Below are 13,151 nucleotides of genomic sequence, written 5' to 3'. Positions count from 1 at the left end.
AAAACATAGCGCAAACATCGGGGCATTGTGACAAGTACGAGTACTTGTCAAAATGCCCTGTTTTTTCTGCCCTTACCCTGCAGCGCCGTAAGGCGCCCGCCTTACTTGCCTTGCTCTAGTGCCGGGCCTGCCTATTCTCCACATCATAGATACAATTCATTCTGTAATTCCAACATAAGAACCAGGGATAATTGGACTTTTTGAGATGACACAGGAGGTGTGAGCAGGATAGCTCTGATATTCATATAAAATGCTTTCAATGGTGTATAAAGAAAACCAACTATTATATGACAATGCATAATGTTATGTGTAATGTTGGAGAATACAGGTCCTCTTGCTAAAAAGCCTTTCACTACAATATGTTATTGGGACAATGTCTTCAGAATGTGAAGACAGGATATCTTGGAAGGTTTTGCTGTGCAGACTTTTAGTCTCCTAATATTGTACTGTGAGTAAGTTCAGGCAACAAAAACATGTTTTAGGGAGGTCTTGTGTGACACCGGTCTTATAAACATGTGTCCCTGTGAAGATGCCAAGTAATGGCAATCAAATTCCAGACGTCCATGGGCCATGATAATCTATTTTCCTAATCTTGACTGTATTTTATTTCATCTTTATTTTTTCTTTGTAACTAAATAAACTTCATGAGCACATATTGTTCCTCATCAATTTACCAAATCTATCTATCTATCTATCTATCTATCTATCTATCTATCTATCTATCTATCTATCTATCTATCTATCTATCTATCTATCTATCTATCTATCCAATTGTTCCATTGTTAACTGTGGGGCAACACCAGAAATTTTTCTCAGACACTCTGACACAGATGCTCATTGTTTTGGTATTTTTCTTCCTGCAGACAGTGAAAACTGCATGAAATGTTCTGATGAAGAATGGCCAAATGAGAAGAAGGATCGCTGTGTTCCAAAATTGGTGGAGTTTCTCTCCTACACTGATGATACAATTGTTGCAGTATTTTCATCTGTTTCCATCCTCTGTTGCCTTCTGACAGGTGTAATATTGGGGATGTTTAGACATTACCAGGACACACCCATTGTTAAAGCCAATAACCGGAACCTGAGCTATCTTCTCCTGGTCTCCATCATGTTGAGCTTCCTCTGTGTCTTCTTGTTCCTCGGCCATCCAGTAGATGTAACCTGCATGCTGCGTGTAACCTCTTTTGGTGTCATCTTCTCAGTTGCCGTCTCTTCTCTACTTGCCAAAAGTATCATGGTGTGTATTGCTTTTAAAGCCAGCAAACCTGGGAGTTCCTGGAGGAAATGGATGGGAATCAAATTGCCAAATTCTATCATGTCAGTGTTGTGAATGGTGCAAGTTATAATCTGTGTCACTTGGTTGTCTATATCTCCTCCCTTCCAGGATCAGGACACTCACTCTTATCAGGGAAAGATTATCATTCAGTGTAATGAGGGTTCAGCTATCGGCTTCTACTCTGCCCTGGGTTATATGGGGCTTCTGGCAGCTGTGAGCTTCATTATAGCTTTTTTAGCCAGGACCTTACCGGACAGTTTTAATGAAGCCAAGTACATCACCTTCAGCATGCTGGTGTTCTGCAGTGTCTGGATTGCCATGATCCCGGCTTATCTGAGCACCAGAAGGAAATACATGGTGGCTGTGGAGATTTTTGCTATAATGGCCTCAAGTGCTGGACTTCTTGGCTGTATATTTTTCCCAAAATGTTACATCATTCTGTTCAGACCTGACCTGAATACAAAAACAGGTTTGCTTGAAAACAGAGAATAATTATTTATAAAGACCTCTTTAAATCAAAATATAATTTATGATTACTAGAGATTGGTCTTTGCATAAAGATCCTTGGTTTTTGTAGTTCTGATGTTTAATTCTTTCTTGAGAATGACGAGCAATAATTTGTTTAACAACACAGGATGTTTAATGTGCTGAATCCTCATATCTTCATGTAGAATAATTCTGTATATCAAAAAACATTTTTTATCCGTAAAAAGTAATCATATACAATATATAAATAATAAATACAGATCAGTTACCACAATATAATACAAAGTCTCTATATGTAGGCCCCTGCTTGACATTACATAACACCTCCATATAGTTTCAAATTCATAGATGTAGTTATTCCTGAGATGTTGATACCAGTATTGGGATAAGCTCACTTTTCTCAATATACATGCCAGTAGAAGAACACAAAAAACAGCGCCCTCTCTTCATGTAGTAACATTTATGCTATGGATTGTTGTAAAAGAAAGAGTCATACTCACAAAAATCTATCTGTGTAAAGCATATATAACATGCATTCATCAAGATCCAAATGCCTGCCAGCACTGTACAACCGATTGGATTTAAAAGTATCACAGTATGCAATAGATATGGCTATGTTTTTTGCGTTTCAATGGCTAAACCATCTTCTTCAGAACCGAGTGCAAAACATGATGAATTCAATATTAAATGCACAACACAACACATGCATTTGCCTAATGTTTTCTACCAAATACATGGCATGTTCATATCTGGCAGAAGTAGTTTTGCAATCAGCTCACATATCAACTATTTCCCTGCTCGCTGCTAAAAAGAGCTGAAAAACAGCAGCTGCAGATGCACAGTCAGTGATTTTATCACATACCTGGCTGGAGACTGGTTGGATGAGGAGGCTCCCTTTGCACCTTGTGTCCCCCAAACTCTGAGGATAGGAACAGAGCCTGAGAAATGGCAAGTAACATGGGTGCCAGTGGATGGGGCAACACCGTGCCAGACAGTAGTCCAGAATCAGGATCGGGAAGAGCAGAGGTGAGGTCACACCAGGGGGGCAGCAGGATACCAGAGCAAAAGGCAGAATCGAGTTCAGGCAAGCCAGGTGTCACAACAGTTGAGCACCGAAGTACAAGGGATGAGGCAGAGGCAAAGTCCAGTAACAATTCCAAGGTCAATAGGCAGGCAGCAATCAGGAGCAGTCAGATTCCGGGTCAAGGTGCAGGAGCAGAAAACAGGGAGAGCAAACAGGATCACTGGGAACAGCTGAAAGACCATCCAGCAACTAAGCCCAGGCTGTGCTTGCTTTAAATAGGAAGATCAATTCAGAGGTACTGCATCACTTCCTGTGCGCCAGATTAGCACGTCTGTGCGCCAGATTAGCGCGCTTGTGCACCTATGTCCCGATGCGCGCAAGTGCCTGTTTTCCCATGGTATGAAAAACGGGACTACGCACATGCGCAATTGACCTGGATACCTTACAGATTTTTCCTCTTATATAGCATTTAATATCATGAATGTGGCTTTAGTACTCTTTGAGGAAGCCTCTGTATTGACTGTCATCACCTCTCACTTTTATTAGAATTCCCATAGAAAATGGAAAACACAGCAGAAAAAAACCTGGTAAAAAAGTTTGTAAATACAGTATACTTACCTTACCCCCAGCGTCTGCACTTCACAGTGGGACATCATATTCTTTTCAGAGAGATCTTTGAATGATGAGGATCCCCAATCTCCATCAATTCACAGCAGGCATGCTTTATTTTGGATTCTATAAAATGTATACTAATTTGCGATTATTTCTCCTTTTTGGATGAATTTTTCATCCAGACTAAGGGCACAGCTATTGAGGCCAAGTTTGCCCCGAGTTATGCCAATCTCTTTATGCGATTTTGGGAGTCAAATTATATTTGGTCCAATAATCCATTTGGGGCAAACCTGGTTCTCTTCGCTAGATATATTGATGATATATTTCTCATATGGGATGGCAGTAAGGACAAACTACTAGAATTTGTAGATTATTGTAGCCATAATTCTATTCTATCAAATTTTTACATATAATTGACTATCATTCCTTAGTGTGGACCTAGAATTAGGCCATGATGAAATGGATTTAATTACATCTAAAACCCATTTCAAACCTACAATGGGTAATTCCTCTGAAAATGCAGCTAGTGCATAACACCCTAGGTGGATTAATAACATTCCAGAAGGTCAATTTAGATGCCTTAGAAACACGTGTTCTAAGTTAGAAGATTATCAATAACAGGGATCCATACTTAAATAAAAGTTTATGGATAAAGGATATGATGTTAGATGGATAGAAAGTACTGTCAAAAAACATGAAGTTGATCATGCAAAACGTGTGAGGCTAAATAGTGGTGATGAGTCATACAAATGATCCTTTTGTACCCAATTAAATAAGGCTGCCTTTCAGATCTGAACATTGTACTTGGGATGGCTCTTGGCGAACTTGGTCAGGGGCGCTACTCCTACATCTCACATACTTCGTCTAGCTGACGGGGACGGCATTATTCATACTGATCCAGAGAAATATCCGTCGATTAATCTGCCGTCCCTCTCAGCTGAAGATGTGCAGATGCTCAACTCTGATATCACTATGCAGGAACTATTAGGAGTCATTAAAAACACCCCCCTGTCCAAGACGCCGGGACCTGATGGCCTGTCCTCCGAATTCTTTAAAATTCTAGTAGAAGATATCCAGCCTCACTTACTAGCCCTGTATAATCACATTCTGTGCGTTAAACAGTACCCCCCAACTTTTAACAACGCTTATATACGTCTTTGTTGAACCAAGATGCAAGTATCTGTCTAAGATTATGGCTTACAGATTGTCTTCCCTCCTGCCTAAACTTATTTCCCCTAATCAAGCTGGATTCATGACAGGCCGCTCGGCCATGCTGAATATTCGTAAAATACTGTTTGCTTTGGAACATGTTCGTCTCTCTGATCCGACGCCTTCTCCGCGTCCAATAGCTTTGTTGGCATTGGACGCGGAGAAGGCCTTTGATAATGTAAATTGGTATTGGCTTTGCATGGGTATATCTGGCAGGTTTCTACATTTTATTTCCACTATGTATTCCTCCCCCAAGGCTTAGATTTACACCTCCACACACCTTTCCTCCCCTTTCCCTTTATTCAAAGGTACACGACAGGGCTGCCCATTGTCCCCTCTGCTATCATTGTCCCCTCTGCTATTTAATATAGCCATCGAACCGCTCTCCCTCTCCTTCTCCTCCCCCCACTTATTTAACGGTCTTAACGTGGGAGCCGAGGAGGTTAAGTCCATGCTGTTTGCTGATTACATATTACTGCTCTTGTCTGATCCACAAAAACAAATACCAACTCTGATTAAACACATCCAATTCTTTGGCACTTTTTCGGGCCTAAAAATTAACTTTGACAAGAGTGAAGTGCTATTTCTCTCACAGAAGGCGGATCGGCACTTGTCATCCTGGGCTCCACAATTTAAACTACAGGTTAGGTCCCACTCCCTTACATACTTAGGTATCCACATCCCCCGCTCTATCACTGACCTATATGCCCTAAACTATACCCCTATCATCACGAAAATACTACACGAGCTGAACTCGTGGCAATCTCTCCCGATCTCCATGCTGGGCAGATGCCACCTGATCAGGATGATTCATTTTGCCCGGATTCTCTACCCCCTTCAGACCTTACCCCTTCTCTTCAAACACAAAGATGTACAGCTACTAAATAAAGCCTTCTCGTAATTTATTTGGAGAGGCAAACGGTCCCGGATTGCGCTCAAAATATTACAGCTACCCAGATCAGAGCTGGGGGCCAATTTGCCAGATCTCCGGCTTTACAACCTGGCTAGTAATTTTCGGTACGCTAGAGACTGGATAAATGGCACCTCTTATTACTCCAACACAGAGCTGGAATCACAAGTAGTATCCCCCTGGTCTCTTGCAGGCATGCTCCACACTCCCCATCATAAGCTCCCCCTCACCTTAAGCAGAATATCTTCCTGAGAGACACGGTTATCACCTGGCGAGAGGTGAGGAAGCTTGTAGGCCTCCACGGCACGATTTCTCCTTGGATGCATATAACCTCTTCTCCAATCTTCCCCCAGGGACGCGAATCACAGGCATTCAAGCTTTCAGAGTCCAAATGCATTCACAATATACGGCCCTTGTTGTCCCCACGGGGACATTGCTTGCACCTAACGGACCTATCCCACCTTTTCAACATACCATCACAGCACTTCCTACAACACCGCCAAATCTCCGGCTTCATCAGAACCCACTTACCCCCACCTTCCGACATGACCTCCGCAGGGACATTCTCTTGCATGTTAGACACCTCCCCATCCAAGCTATCCCTATCCGGCCTACATGTACTTCTGAGAGACCGTGATTTACGGGCACAGAAATCCTTCCCCAACTTTGTCCGCCCATGGGCCACACTGACGGAACAAACCACACAAGACACATACGACATCATCCTCCGTGGCAGGCATAACGTGTGCAAATCCGATGTCTGTGAAACATGGCGAGAACTACAATTCAAATGGATTCATACGGCTTACTATGCGTTCAACTTCACTTCCGTATCTCCACCCGCTGACTGGCTCCTTCAATGCCACAAATGTTCCCTCGGCCCGACCTAACACATCAGATTTGGTCCTGCCCCACCATCCAAACGTTCTGGCACTAGATACTTACATACATGCATTCTCTGACCTGTGTGACCAGGGAACCCCACCCTACTCTGTGCCCACTTCAAGACCCACCTCAGCAGACACAACCTCGCCCAGCTCCCCTCTCTTCCTGGGAACACCTATGTCTCTTAGCATCCAAAAAAATTATCCTGACTAAGTGGCTCACTGCAGATGCCCCAACAGTGTCGGATGTAAGAGCTGTCCTTTTCAGGCTTATGCTCCTGGAAAAACTAGACACTAAATTCAACTCCTGTCGGACCAGCAAATTCTTTCAGAACTGGAAGGCATACCTCCCAACAGAACTGACCTTAGTGCAACTCAAAGATGTCATGGCCACTTTCCAATACACGCACTGGTACCTCATGGCTTAACTTGACGGCTCCCTAGGAGCACTGGACGTCCAATGACAAGGCACATATCCTAGTTATGCCGTCCTGGCAGGGGCGCCTGTCCCTGGCTCCACAAATCAACCGCACTTTGCGCCGCTGACCTGATAAATCATGGAATACATGATCTCTGGTTTTGAACAATCTGACAGTATTCACACTCTAAGACCATATTGTGCCTTTCATTTATTTTTTCTTTCTTTAGTTGGAATCTCAAACCATTTCCTGATTCAATATGTCGCCAGCTCGTTGAGGTTTTGGCTTTGATTTTTGTTCTTGTTCTAGATACTCTGAAGTTTTGTGTTACTTCACACCTTCCTAATACATCCTGATTCTGTTATGTATGTACTTTCACATCGTTTGCAGCTGTAAGTAATTATACATACTAGCGTAATTGGCTATTATGCAAGTTACTTATGTCGATGTGTTCACATTTATGACCTTCACTTTATGGATGTAACAAGTTGCAATCTTGTACTGTATTAATGGAATTTTTTTCTATAAGAATCTATATGCTAAAAAAAAAAAACATTGGAGGATTTTGATGGAAGAAGCCTTCCTGAAAAATACTCTACTGACATATCCGAAAGTAATTGTTTAAGAGACAAAAAATACTAAAAAATATAATGCCTCCCAGTAAGGTGAATGAATATACCTGGTCAAATGGGAAATTTTAAATGCAGTGTACATAATTGTGGAGCCTGTCGGCACATGTGGCATAGCAAAGAAAAGAAATAACCGTTAAGGAAAATATTATTCCTATTCAATTTATAAATTGTGCCACTGAGCATGTGATTTATGCGTTATTGTGCCCCTGTGGTAAAATATATGTGGGGAGGAACTCTTAGGACGAGGTTGGGTGAACATAAACGGAAGATAATTAATAAGAATGATAAACACTCTGCCCCTAAACATTTTTTGACACATTATAATGCGAGTGTAGAAAATGTAAAAGTCTTTGGAATTGAGGCAATCCCAACCATGAGAGATTCAGACATTCGAGACAAAAAACTGCCAAAGAGAAATGTTCTGCATTTTTACACTTAAAGGAGAACTATGGGGTCAGTGTTTTTCCCCATAGTTCTCCTTGGGGTAACGGGAGGACACAAACTAGCGTCCTCCTGTTACCCTAAGCTCAGTATACTGAGATGCCGCACCTGGAGCGGGAGGGGGGAATCCAGCCCCTCCCCCTGTCACGGCAGAGAGCCGTGACAGGATCGAGAGGTGAGGGAACCCGGTATGTGTTCTCTCACCTCCCGATCTACTGAGCCGACCTGTGACAGTCTCATTGTCACAGGTCGGCTTAGAACTATGAGGTGAGTGGAAATCACTCATGTCATAGTTTTCCTTTAATAGTTTAGCGCCTAATGGCCCCAATGAGCCTTTCGAAGTAGCCTCAGTTATTTAATATTCCAGTAGTTATAAGGTCAGGTACTGTAAAATAATGTAACTATCTTTAATAGTAGTATTTTAATTCCTGATACATCAGTTTTAGATTAGATTAGATTTTAGAAGCTAGTCTCTAATGGCCTTTATATATATATATATAATTTTTATTATTTTGATAATATTTTGTATTGATCAAGTATCATCAGATTTAGTTTATGTATTTACATGTGTGTGTGTATAGGCTTTTGCATGTGTACATGTATATACAGTATCTCACAGAAGTGAGTACACCCCTCACATTTTGGTAAATATTTTATGATATCATTTCCTGTGACGACACAGAAGAAATGGCACTTTGCTACAATGTAAAGTAATGAGTGTACAGCTTGTATATCAGTGTACATTTGCTGTCCCCTCAAAATAACTCACCACACAGCCATTAATGTCTAAACCACTGGCAACAAAAGTGAGTACACTTTGGGCCCCAAAGTGTCAATATTTTGTGTGGCCACCATTATGTTCCAGCACTGCCTTAACCCTCTTGGACATGGAGTTCACCAGAGCTTCACAGGTTGCCACTGAAGTCCTCTTCCACTCCTCCATGATGACATCACGGAGCTGGTGGATGTTGGAGACCTTGGGCTCCTCCACCTTCCGTTTGAGGATAGCCCACAGATGCTCAATAGGGTTTAGGTCTGGAGACATGCTTGGCCAGTTCATCACCTTTAACCTCAGCTTCTTTAGCAAGGCAGTGGTCGTCTTGGAGGTGTGTTTGGGGTCGTTATCATGTTGGAATACCGCTCTGTGGCCCAGTCTCCGAAGGGAGGGGATCATGCTCTGCTTTAGTATGTCACAGTACATGTTGGCATTTATGCACTCATGCAACCCCAGACCATGACACTCCCACCACCATGCTTGACTGTAGGCAAGACACACTCGTCTCTGCACTCCTCACCTGTTTGCCGCCACACACGCTTGACACCATCTGAACCAAATGTGTTTATCTTAGCCTCATCAGAACACAAGCCATGGTTCCAGTAATCCATGTCCTTAGTCTGCTTGTCTTCAGCAAACTGTTTGCAGGCTTACTTGTGCATCATCTTTAGAAGAGGCTTCCTTCTGTGTCAACAGACCAATTTGATGCAGTGTGCGGCACATGGTCTGAGCACTGACAGACTGACCCCCCACCCCTTCAACCTCCGCAGCATTGCTGGCAGCACTCATATGTCTATTTCCCAAAGGCAACCTCTGGATATGACGCTGAGCACGTGCACTCAACTTCTTTGGTCGACCATGGCGACGCCTGTTCTGAGTGGAACCTGTCCTGTTAAGCAGATGTTTGGCCACCGTGCTGCATCTCAGTTTCAGGGTCTTGGCAATCTTCTTATAGCCTAGGCCATCTTTCTGTAGAGCAACAATTATTTTTTTCAGATCCTCAGAGAGTTATTTGCCATGAGGTGACATGTTGAACTTCCAGTGACCAGTATGAGAGAGTGAGAGCGATAACACCAAATTTAAAACACCTGCTCCCCATTCACACCTTAGACCTAACAAGTCACATGACACTGGGGAGGGAAAATGGATAATTGCCCCAATTCGGACATTTTCACTTAGGGGTGTACTCACTTTTGTTGCCAGCGGTTTAGACATTAATGGCTGTGTGTTGAGTTATTTTGAGGGGACAGCAAATGTACACTGATATACATGCTGTACATTGATATAGAAGCTGTACACTCACTACTTTACATTGTAGCAAAGTGTAATTTATTTTGTGTCGTCACGTGGAATGATATAATAAATATTTACAAAAATGTGTGGGGTGTACTCACTTCTGGGAGATACTGTATGTTTATGTCGACCATATGGAATCCAAAAGTCAAACTGTGGTCAGCGCCTAGTACAGAACATTGTGTGAAATTTCAATTTGCTTTTTATTTCATTTTATTTAGCAGTTAATATTGTGTTTTATAGTTTGATATACATACTATGCAATTTTTAAGTGTGCAACTACGAATTAATTATACATTTTTATGTTTACATTTTAAAGACAATCAATAAGAGGTGTAAGTAAGATAAAATCACTGCAGAGTAAGAAGCAGTCATAAGCTAAGCGATTATATGTTCAGGTAGAAATAGCATGACTATCCCATCATTTGTACTAATTAGACACCATGTTGTGTGCCTGCTAATTAGCTGGATTGAAGCTGTGAACCGTTTTGAGTATCGGTCACGTCTTCCAATGAAGAATCAGTGACTCTGTGAAATCGTATAGTGGTGGGATAAGTCTGTGCATCTGAACCAATAAGCTTAGGACTAGTCACAGATGGGAGACCTCTGATTGGCTAGTTTCCAATCTTATACCTGCTCTCTAGGAAGGAAGCTATGATTTTGGGGAAGGGGGTGTGTCCCTGAAAGGCGTCAATCTAGCGTACTGCAGCCGGGGGATGGTAACCGGAGGCAGTTTTTGATCCAAGTCAGGGTGGGCAGAGAAGAGAATGGAGAATAATAATTTTCCTACACATGTGACATTGAATTGCATTATGAAATGAAGCAGCATCAACAAAGGGTGAACTGTGCAGGAGGGCAGAGTAGTGTTTGCACCCTGGGCCAGTGACTCTGCAGTTATATTGGCCCCCCAGACCCATTTCCAGCCCCAACCAAGTCCCATTCCGACCTTTGTCATCACAGAATTTCACCTGCTGTGACAACAACTCCCCACTCACTGCTGTCACTAGTAAACACAGAGCTGGCATGTCTCTACTGCGGCAGTGGAAGTGAGTGGAGGTATGCCAGCCCTGTGTTTACTAGTGAAAATAGTAAGGGGGAGAGCTACTGTCACATGATGTGCAGTCCCATGATGGCAGAGGTCTGGATGGGGATTGGGAAGAAAGGGGGTGGAGAATACTACAATATCATGGAGGTCAGAGGGAGGAACTAGTATGAGCTGCAAGGAATGATAGACACTACATGAACTAACCCTCCTTCCACACAGAGCTTTCCATAAACTGACAAATGGCTGCCCGGAACCCATCCTTTTATAGATAGGAAAGCCTCCAATATTGGCCCTCTAAGACACCTTACATAAGTTCAAAGGCCATGCAGTGCATTGTGGTTACAAAGAATGTGATTCTTTTTTAATTACATACTGGAGGGAATGTCAAGTGAATGTGCAGGGTAGGTAACATTCTCCCTAATTATACAACTTAGGGTGAAAGTTACAATGAAGATATTTTGCTATTGAAGAAGAAATGTTACCAAATGTCAGGGAATGTAATTCTCACTGGGGAAAGGTGGGGGGCGTGTCCACTATTATTGCTTCATAAATAGCGTGAAAGTCTCTGAAAGAGTAGTTGGCAAATTCTGGGCCAATGTCAGACACGCTGGTCATCAATCTGTGTATAAAGGAACCCACCATAGTAACACTTGTTTTATAATTATCACTGGACAAACTGGAAGCTATGTTTATTTATTTGTTTATTTATTTATGTTTAATTGTATTATTTCTTATGGCTCTTAAATACACAGATAATTAGATAATTCTTGAATTAAATAATTAATTAATTATTTAATTAAAAAAGTGTAATTGAATGAATAAATACATTTAAACAAATATATTTATAAAGAAATATTTTCATACTGGATACAGTTACTGTTGAGTTAATAGTTGTATAGCTAAAATGTGAAAATGGCTCTGGAATTTAACTGGTTAAGATTAATATTATCAGCGTGATCAGAAATGTCATTTTCTGTAAACATTTTCATTTAAAATCTCATAGAGATTTCTACCTGTAGAATCAGGTCAGAGAAAAGAATTGTATTTCGCAGAAGCCAGACTGCGCTCCCCCTCCCATCATCCTCCTCTCCCCCTCCCTCCATCCTCACCTGCTCACCTGGCTAAATCTATCAATACACGGTAGTCTTTGTTCTCTCGTTGTATCAATACGCGGAGGACATTGTCACATGGATACATAATTACACAGATATCACATTAATAGAAATACAGATTACATCACCTCATCCTCCCTACTCCACTCCCTCCCGGTGGAGACTCTCCTGGGGCACCGACCAGCCAAGTGATGATTACAATGAATGACAATACGATTCTTTTCATAGCTATACTGAACTGCAGAAGTTTTATGATTTTATTATAACATTATCTGCACCTTCCTTGTGGACAATAACACTGAACAATGTCACAGCAGCAGCACATGAGAGATATTCTGATATACAAGAACTTGAATTAAACACGAGAAAAGTTTTACACAAGTTATGTCTGAGAAATCACAAACACTTCAATATAACAGTTTCATTATTAATAGATGGAAAGATTAAACAAAATGTAACATACAATGTATCAGAGGTGATAGTACAATATACAGAACTTCACTAAATCACCATTAAAGCCCAACCCCAGCCAGAGTATGATTTATATGTTTTAAAATATTTATTCATTTATTTGATTATTTATTTTTCCCTCAAATAACAAAGTTCCCCAATCAAAACTGATACTTACCTACCACAAAGTGCAACAATTGTCAGTAGAGAAATCAATATACATACATATAAATTTAAATGTGTATGTGTACTACTTCATTAACACATCATTCTGCCTAAAAATTATACATTATAAAATATCTTAATATAATAAAATATATTGTTTCGCTTTGGATAGAGTAAGGAAGGGAAAACTTTTAACAGAATTAGAAAGTAAGGGGAAATATAAATTGGGGCACAATATTTAAAGTGGACCTGAACCAAAAGAACAGAATACATGCTATATTTAATGGAAAATGTAGAAATGTTAATTGACTGTGCACTAGCCTGAAAGATTTACTCTGATATTATCTATATTGCTCTCAGAAAAAGTTTCCTTAACATTTTTATTTTAAAAAGTTTAAGATAAATTATAAATTAATAC

At 41.1% G+C, this 13,151-nt stretch overlaps 1 pseudogene; it reads left to right on the top strand.

Moving 5' to 3' along the window:
* Positions 1 to 1,555, top strand: part of LOC108800758 — a 17,891-nt pseudogene extending 16,336 nt beyond the window's left edge.
* The last annotated feature ends 11,596 nt before the right edge of the window (positions 1,556 to 13,151 follow it).

This window comes from Nanorana parkeri, unplaced genomic scaffold, assembly GCF_000935625.1.
Source record: "Nanorana parkeri isolate BGI_ZX_2015 unplaced genomic scaffold, ASM93562v1 scaffold2121, whole genome shotgun sequence".
In the NCBI taxonomy this organism is placed as follows: domain Eukaryota; kingdom Metazoa; phylum Chordata; class Amphibia; order Anura; family Dicroglossidae; genus Nanorana; species Nanorana parkeri.
Note: the sequence above shows the minus strand (reverse complement) of the source record. Positions and strands in the feature narration are given on the sequence as shown.